The sequence below is a fragment of the Odocoileus virginianus genome, chromosome 9, assembly GCF_023699985.2.
Source record: "Odocoileus virginianus isolate 20LAN1187 ecotype Illinois chromosome 9, Ovbor_1.2, whole genome shotgun sequence".
In the NCBI taxonomy this organism is placed as follows: Eukaryota; Metazoa; Chordata; class Mammalia; order Artiodactyla; family Cervidae; genus Odocoileus; species Odocoileus virginianus.
The window spans coordinates 62,059,182-62,067,111 of record NC_069682.1 but is presented as its reverse complement, the minus strand read 5'-3'; the positions used below and the strand labels follow the sequence as shown (position 1 = coordinate 62,067,111).

Sequence of the window (7,930 nt, the reverse complement as noted above, 5' to 3'; positions counted from 1 at the left end):
CATAACCACCAGCGTTAAGGGAACTGGATTTGGCAAGTAGAGATCAGATGAGTCTAGTCATAGAGTAAGTTTGGGGTGAGTGTAGAGGCTTCCACGGAGGCAAAAAAAAAAATTAAATGATGACCATAGCAACAACCAGAACTGGTATGAAATAGTGAGTACTTATTATACACCCTGCACGGTCCAAAGCAGCCCTTTCTGTGTATTACTTTATTTTATTGTCAAAGTCCTATGGTATGAGTTTTCTCCTCCCCAGGAACCGAATCTCACAGGCATTAACTGAGACATTAATGTCACAACTTGTCCAAGGTCACAGAGTGAGGAAGCATTTAGCTGGGACTTGCCTTGGCTCTGTCTGACTGCAAAGCCTGCACCTTAATCCCTCCCAGGCCCGAGCAGTGAAGACAACCACTTGCCTTGGCAACCTTTTATCCTCTTGTATCAGTCAGAGTGCTTTGGGCTGCAAAAATGGAACCACCAATTTAGTTGATTAACAATGAGAAAAATGTATCAACTCAAAGATTAAGTTTTAAGGTTTAATGGCTGCAGGAGTCATTAATTCAGCAGCTCAGTGATGTCCCTTCCAACTTCCCATGATGTCATCATTAATGTGTTGGTTCACCTTCCTGGTCACAAGATGGCTGCTACATCTCCAGATATCATGCACAAAACACGACCACACCCTGCAAAAGAAGAGGGATTTCTTTTGAGCAAGAAAACCTTTTCCAGAAGTACTTGAGAAAATATTCCTTTTACTTTATTGGCTGTAATTGTTCTCATTCCTGTTCCCTAACCAATCAGCCACAGGGAAAATGGAAAGTTCGTGAATAGTTGAACTTTAGATCGTGCCCATTTGTAGGAGGATGGATTACCCCCCAAATCAAGTTTCTATTAGAAAGGAGAAAGAGGGCAATGACTGCTTTTGAGTAAACAAACAAAAATGTACACTACGCCTCTCTTTTCTCTTCCCAACCCCCAATATCCTCTTTCTCTATCAGTTAACATTTTATTCACCCTTCAAGAATCAACTCAAATATTTTTTCTGGGCAGTCTTCCCTGATTTTTTCCCCATCAGATTAACTACTCTCTTTACTGTGCTTCTAAGGAGCTTGGCACATGCTACTTACATGATCTTCACCACATCCTTATGGAGAGAGCTCAGGTTTTAGAGTAACTAGAACCAACTTCGAATCCCAGGTCTGCCACTTCTTTCACAGAGGACTTTAGGTATACCACTTTCTTCCTTTAAGCCTCAGCTCTCTCGTCTGTATAGTCTTCATTCCTTTTTAGGCAGTTTTGAGGACTAAGGCAGCTAATATGTCTGGGATTATTCAATAATCTCCTTGGAACAAAGAAAGGGAGGAAGGAAAGACACTATAAGTCTGGACAAGTCAAAATGGAACTCTCAGCAAGAAAAGCAAAAGTCATTTCAAGGTGCCGACCACAAGGCCCCCTTCCCCTGAAGTTCCCCTCCCCCTGGATCTCCCAAGAAAGTCATTTTTCATCCCCAAAGCCATTTGGTTTAGAGAGAAGGGGGAGATGCAGTGGCAGGGTCCGTATTGTGCCTGCCCTGGCACCATCCATCACCCAGCCGACAGGAACTCACCTCCCACAAATAAAGTTATGACAAGCGTCCCCAACCCATTCTTTCAGCCGTTGCCTCCCTGTTTCCATCATCTCTGACATTATAAGCCATCAGCCAAGCTGTTTGTCATGCCTCTGACAGGGCCTTGGCATCATGGGCAGGAGAGGCTGTGCTAAAGTACAGCTGGATTCAAGGGTGGATGTCCCACCCCCACCCCCACCCCCACCTGCCATTGGTGATCTTGAGTTATTCCACATGGGCTCTCAGAAAGCATTTCTCCCCTGAGGGGTAGGGGTCCAGAGGTGGAGCAGAACTGGAGGGGAATATGCATTCATTTATCTACTTGGCAAACAGGAATGAATACTTCTACCGTCCTGACCCTGTGTTAGGCACAGCTGCAGCCACAGAGTGACATTAAGCACAGGCCTTGCCCTTGAGGAGTGCCCAGTATAGTGGGAAAGTGGAAAACAAGTCATTTCAACAGACAGTGCCAGCACAACTGTGGCAGAGTCAGTCTAAGGGTTATGGGAGCACAGAGAAGGGTAGGAACATAGGGAAGGCTTCCTGGAGGAGGTGACATTTGAGCTGAGATCTGCAGGAGAAAGAAAAAAAGACATGTGAGGGGACAGAGTGAGTGATACGGTGAAAGGTTCCCTTTCTCCTCTGCAGATTTGTCTACTTGTAAGCCCTGAAGGACAGAGTGGAGAGGAGATATGGGAGAGAGAATCATATTCCATGGAGGCCGAATACATCAGCAAGGTCCCTTCCCTTTCACTTCCAGTAGGGTTTGGCCAGTGGGAAGCAAGAGCAAGCAATCAGGAGGGAGGAGACAGAGGCAGATTGTTTCTCTTTCCCAGGTCCCTCCCTGTAAGCTCCTTCCACCGAAGGCTGCAGCTCCTGCCAGGCAGAAGCCTCCTGGAACCACAGCTACTCTCCCTGGATTCCAGTAACCACATCTGGCTCTTGCCCTTCAGACTAGGGGTGCCAAAGGCTCCCCACTGTCTAGCCCAGAGAAGCCTCACCATCCTGTGTTGGATTCCTGAAACACTATCGTAATTCCCTAAACACAACAGTTCCTTTATTATAGTCTCCTGAAATTACAGCTCCAGTGCCTCTGGCTCCTTCAAGGACCCTGCCTGTTACACCCTGGCAGCTCAAGGCTCTGCTTGACCCTCTTCTGGTGCTAAGTCAGTCCCATGTGGTGGCCGTGGGTGAACCACATCTGCCATTATTTGTGCCCTTGTGCGTCCCCTCCTACAGCGAACACTGGACTTGGCCATCTGACTGGCTTTGACCAATGGAATGTTAGCATGGGTGAGGCAGGAGAGGCTTCAGAAGCACTTGTGCTTGATGTTTTGGAATGTTCCCTCTTGGAATCCTGTTGCCATGCTGAAAGGGATACTGGGATATCTTGATGTAGAGGGGAAACCACGTGGAAGGATCCAGGAAGATGACCTGCCATATGATAAAAAAGGCAACATAGGGCAGAACGGATGTTCCCCAACTAATAGTCATCACAGAGATTCCAGACCCTAATCGAGAGACTTTGTAAAAGCGGGGGTGGCAGTCTGCCTTAGAAGTGGGGTGTTTAACTCAAACATTGTTTAGAATTGTCAGCATTGGGTGGTAAAAAGCAGACTGACTTTTAACCAATGTTAACTATCATTTTGGGGCTCCCCACATGGCTGAGAGGTAAAGGACCTGAATTCAATCCCTGGTTCAGAATGATTCCCCTGGAGAAGGGAATGGCAACCCACTCCAGTATTCTTGCCTGGAAAACCCCATAGACAGAGGAGCCTGGTGGGCTACAGTCCATGGGGTCAGAAACGACTCAGATACAACTTAGAAACTAAAATAGCAACAACAACAATGGCTATTGTTAAACTTTTTGCAAAAAATGCTTTTCCTTATTGTCAGCACCTAGAGTGGACCACCTCCCACCCCCAACCCATCTCCCTACTCCAACTCTATTGGTCCTGGGACTTTCTAGTCCAGTCACAACTGAATGCAGCCACATGAGTGACCCCAGCCGACATCATGTGCAGCAGAAGCACCCCTGTCAACCTACAGAATCTTGGGAAATAATAAATCATTGTTGCTTTGCTCCCAAGTTTTGGGGTGGTTTGTTACACACCAATGAATAACTGAAACATACCGGCAGCTCCAGTTCTATTGCAAGTTCAAGGGCAACAAGAACTTTTCTGGAAGCTCCCCTAAGAGTCAGAGTCCTGGAATCACTTTGATTGGTTTCCCCTGGGTCATATGCCAGCTATGAACTAATGGTCTGGCCTGCTGCTGCTGCTAAGTCGCTTCAGTCATGTCCAACTCTGTGCGACCCCATAGATGACAGCCCACCAGGCTCCCCCGTCCCTGGGATTCTCAAGGCAATTACACTGGAGTGGGTTGCCATTTCCTTCTCCAATGCATAAAAGTGAAAAGTGAAAGTGAAGTCGCTCAGTCGTGTCCGACTCTTAGCGACCCCATGGACTGCAGCCCACCAGGCTCCTCCATCCATGGGATTTTCCAGGCAAGAGTACTGGAGTGGGTTGCCATTGCCTTCTCCAGTGGTCTGGCCAGGGGAACATAATACACTGATTGGCTCAGGCTGGCTCACCTGCTTTATTCTGGTGCAGGAGGTGGAGTCCCACTTGGACCTCTGGACTGACAGTGGGGAGGGGATTCCTAAAGGAAGATGGGGAAAAGAAGGCTGGCTGCTAAGGACCCTTGATGGAGATAAAATTTGGGGAAGATTATCCTTGGTGTTCCCCATCCAGTTACTGTTTGTGCCCATAAGAAATGGATAAATTCCCTGGTGATCCAATGGTTAACATTCTGTGCTTTTTCTGCTGTGGGTCCAGGTTTCATCCCTGATTGGGAAAGAGGTCATACAAGCTGCACTGCATGGCAAAAAAAGAAAAAAACAGGAGCGTGTATATGTGTGGCGGAGTCCCTTCACTACTCACCTGAAACTACCACACCGTTGTTAATCACTATACCCCAATACAAAATGAAAAGTTTAAAGTTAAAAAAAGAAAAGGGTAAAAATGGATCCCCAATATAAAAATGTAAAAGACCCCTATGATGTGACAAGCAAAAGTGTTAATCACTCAGTCATGTCAGACTCTGTGATCCCACGGACTATAGTCCACCAGTCTCCACTGTCCATGGAATTATCCATGCAAGAATACTGGAGTGGGTTGCCACACCCTTCTCCAGGGCATCTTCCCAACCCAGGGATCGAAACCAGGTCTCCTGCATTGCACGCAGATTCTTTACCAGCTGAGCCACCAGGGAAGCCCAGGAATACTGGAGTGGGTAGCCTGTCCCTTCTCCAGGGGATCTTCAAGACCTAGGAATCGAACCAGGGTCTCCTGCACTGCAAGTGGATTCTTTACCAACTGAGCTATCAGGGAAGCCCTATTATGGCAGTGGTGGTGGACAAAGAGAGAGGCTACCCAGACACCCCTTTAAGTAAGGGCTTGCTGCCCAGTGTGGAGCATACAGCAGCCAACAGCTGTCAGCCCTTCCAGGTCTGCCTCCGCCTCAGCGAGCCACCTGGCCTGAGGTCACACCCTTCCCAGGACAGCCTGCATCTGGTCACTGGGTGAGCCAGGGTTTTAAGGCCTGACGCAGAGCCATGCTGCCAGGCGATGCTCATTCCAGAGCTCCCTGCTGGGCTGCCTGAGGCTTTGTAGAACCTGCATCAGTTGACTGATCAACTTCCATCTAACCCTGCTCTCTCCTCTTCCTTTCACAGGTGTTAATCCCTAATAAATACCTCACTTCTGGAAATCCCAATCTGTGAAGCAACACTCGTCACTGAGTATCTTCTTTTTTTAATCAGCGAATATATTTTTAAATTATTTATTTGGTTGGTTGTGCCCAGTCTTAGTTGCAGCACATGTGATCTAGTTCCCTGACCAGGGATTGAAGAAGCGTCCCCTGCATTGGGAGCCTGGAGTCTTAGCCTCTGGACTGCCACAGAAGTCCCAGGAGCCTGTTGATAAAGGGTTGCCGAGTGAAAACTGGCTCCTTGCTCAGGAGAATGAGAAATGGGAAATAGTTGGTGCGGGCGACAGAGGCTGGCATGGGGACTGCCAGGCGTTAAGCAGCTATTGTGTAGGAAGGGGCCGGGGGCTGGCAGAGGCACCTGCTTCCTCAGAGGGGAGAGGAGGGTCTCTCCAGGGACCCCCGCAGCTCCACCCGCATGCATCTGCAGCCACCCACTCATCAGGCACCTGGATCAATTATGAACGAGACCGCACACATGCTGGTAGACCTTAAGACAAGGCAAGCCAGGGCTCTCCTCTGGGCTGGGCCTGGCCTCAAGTGGTCTGTCTGGGGTCCTGCGGCCTGGGGGCCCGTGGCAAGGGAGCAGAGACTGCTCAAGTCCTAAAGCAAAAGCTTCCTCCTCTTTTTGTAGAATCTTAAGTATTCCAGAATCTTGGAAGGGGAGATTCAACATTCCAGGACCATCATCACAGAACCGGAAATGGTTCTAGACAGTCTTGGGACAAGTGACAGTCCCAACCAATGGACAGTCTTGGGACACTCAATCGTGCCTGACTCTTCGCGACTCCATGGACTGTAGCTCTCCAGGGTCCTCCATCCATAGGATTCTCCAGGCAAGAATTCTCTTCTCCAAGGGATCTTCCTGACCCAGGGATCTAACCCAGGTCTCCTGCATTGCTGGTAGATTCTTTACCAACTGAGTCACCAGGGAAATCCCTGGAACAAAAGAGTCCCTGGTTTAAAGGATCCCGGTATTTACAGGCTAGAAGGGGGCCAGGCAGGCTCTTCATCTGAGCATTGCTGTCTCTGAGCATTTCTCTGAGTGCAGACCCTAATCGCATGGTGCGGTCTGGAAGCATTTACCACATTCCTTTAAGTGCACGGGAGGGGGATTTCCCTGGTGGTCCAGTGGTCGGCTCCACACTTCCACAGCAGGGGATGCGGGTTCGATCCCTGGTTGGGGAACTAAGATCCCACATGCTGCTTGGTATGGCCAAAACATTAAAAAATAATAATAGTAAAATGCATTTAAGTGCACAGGAGAAGAAAACAGACCCTACAGGAGCGGGGTGGGGACAGGAACTGAGATCAAAAGGGGGGGGGGTGTCATAGATGGAAAAAAAACAGTGTGTAAGGATGGGATGAGGAACAGCAGTTGTGTGGGAGGGACTGTCTTTATGAAAGTGAGGGTTTCAGATGAAACAACACATGCAAAGCATCTGAATGGCACATGATAAATGTTACCTCACTTGCCTTTTTCTTCTGTTCACAGTTCTCTGTTTCCTATATTTCTGAATTATCCACATTCACAGTAAGGAGTTTGGGGAAAATGCAAGGTTATCTGGAAGGGACACTGAACTGACTCCCCCGACCCAGAATCATCCATCACAATGTATGGAGACATGTGCTCAGTACAGGCCAGGACTTTCTACAAGGGGAACAGGAGGATGGATGACTGATCACAGAGAGTAACCCAGGAAGGGATATTTGAATAGGGTTTTGAGAGTAAAAGAGGAGTTCACTATGCAGAGAAGATTGTAGTGGGGGGAGAGAGGACTTCCACATACTTTCTGTGCTTGTAAAATGAATTGCTAAGACTTCCCCCTTTCTAATCCATACCTTAGGTATGAATTCAAGCAGCTACCCACTATGACTTTACAGATGGAAAAATAGTTGAATATGGGCAGATCAAAGCAATCCTCACATTTCTCTCCTGTTTCTAAAATCCCTGAGGCGGAAATACAAAGGAAACAACAGTGTGTCCTAAAACCCAAGTTAGACCTTGAGATGGAGAGATGTTTTCAAGAGTAGGGGCCAAAATGAGGGCATTTTTGATACAACTAAGTGTATTTCACTTAAAGATCAGTCTTTATTCCAAGATCATGGCCTTCCTACTTTAAGGGTGTTTAAAATGGCTTTATACTTATGAAATTAGGGTGATAGTAAATGATCATTGTAAGTCAGATTGTGTGTGTGTGTGTGTGTGTGTGTGTGTTTACTTGTTAAAATAAAAAGTCAATAACCCTATATTGGTTCTCACAACAAAAAAAACTTCATGTCATGTCACTTTCTGAAACCTCAGAGTTTCAGAACTGCAGAGTCAGAAGCCATTGGTGGTAGGAGACTCCAACTTATCATTTGGGCTCTGCTCTGTGTCACCTCCCCAGAGGGCTCCTCCCTGGCAATCCTGCCTGAAGCGGCTTCTCTCTGCCTCCCCAGGTTTTCTCTCTGCTCCATCTCCTTGTTTCTTCCGTTCAGAACACTTCCTCTCTGAAAGCATCTTCTTGTTCATTTGCACGTACACTTATTTATAGCGTCTTCTCTATCTGAATA

The 7,930-nt window shown here is 47.6% G+C and overlaps 1 long non-coding RNA gene across 4 annotated transcripts in view; it reads right to left on the bottom strand.

Moving 5' to 3' along the window:
* Positions 1-340: 340 nt before the first annotated feature.
* The window catches only part of LOC110136425 (uncharacterized), a 70,281-nt gene continuing 62,691 nt past the window's right edge, over positions 341-7,930 (bottom strand). For 2 of the 4 annotated variants that reach the window (XR_011489271.1, XR_011489272.1), the window contains exons 2-3: positions 1,128-1,342; positions 341-683 (exon numbers count right to left, since the gene is read on the bottom strand). This is a non-coding gene — a long non-coding RNA (uncharacterized lncRNA). Of the gene's footprint in view, positions 684-1,127; positions 1,343-4,199; positions 4,268-5,823; positions 5,987-7,930 lie in introns of those variants that run through there. The other 2 variants (XR_011489270.1, XR_002313647.2) reach the window with 2 other exon arrangements.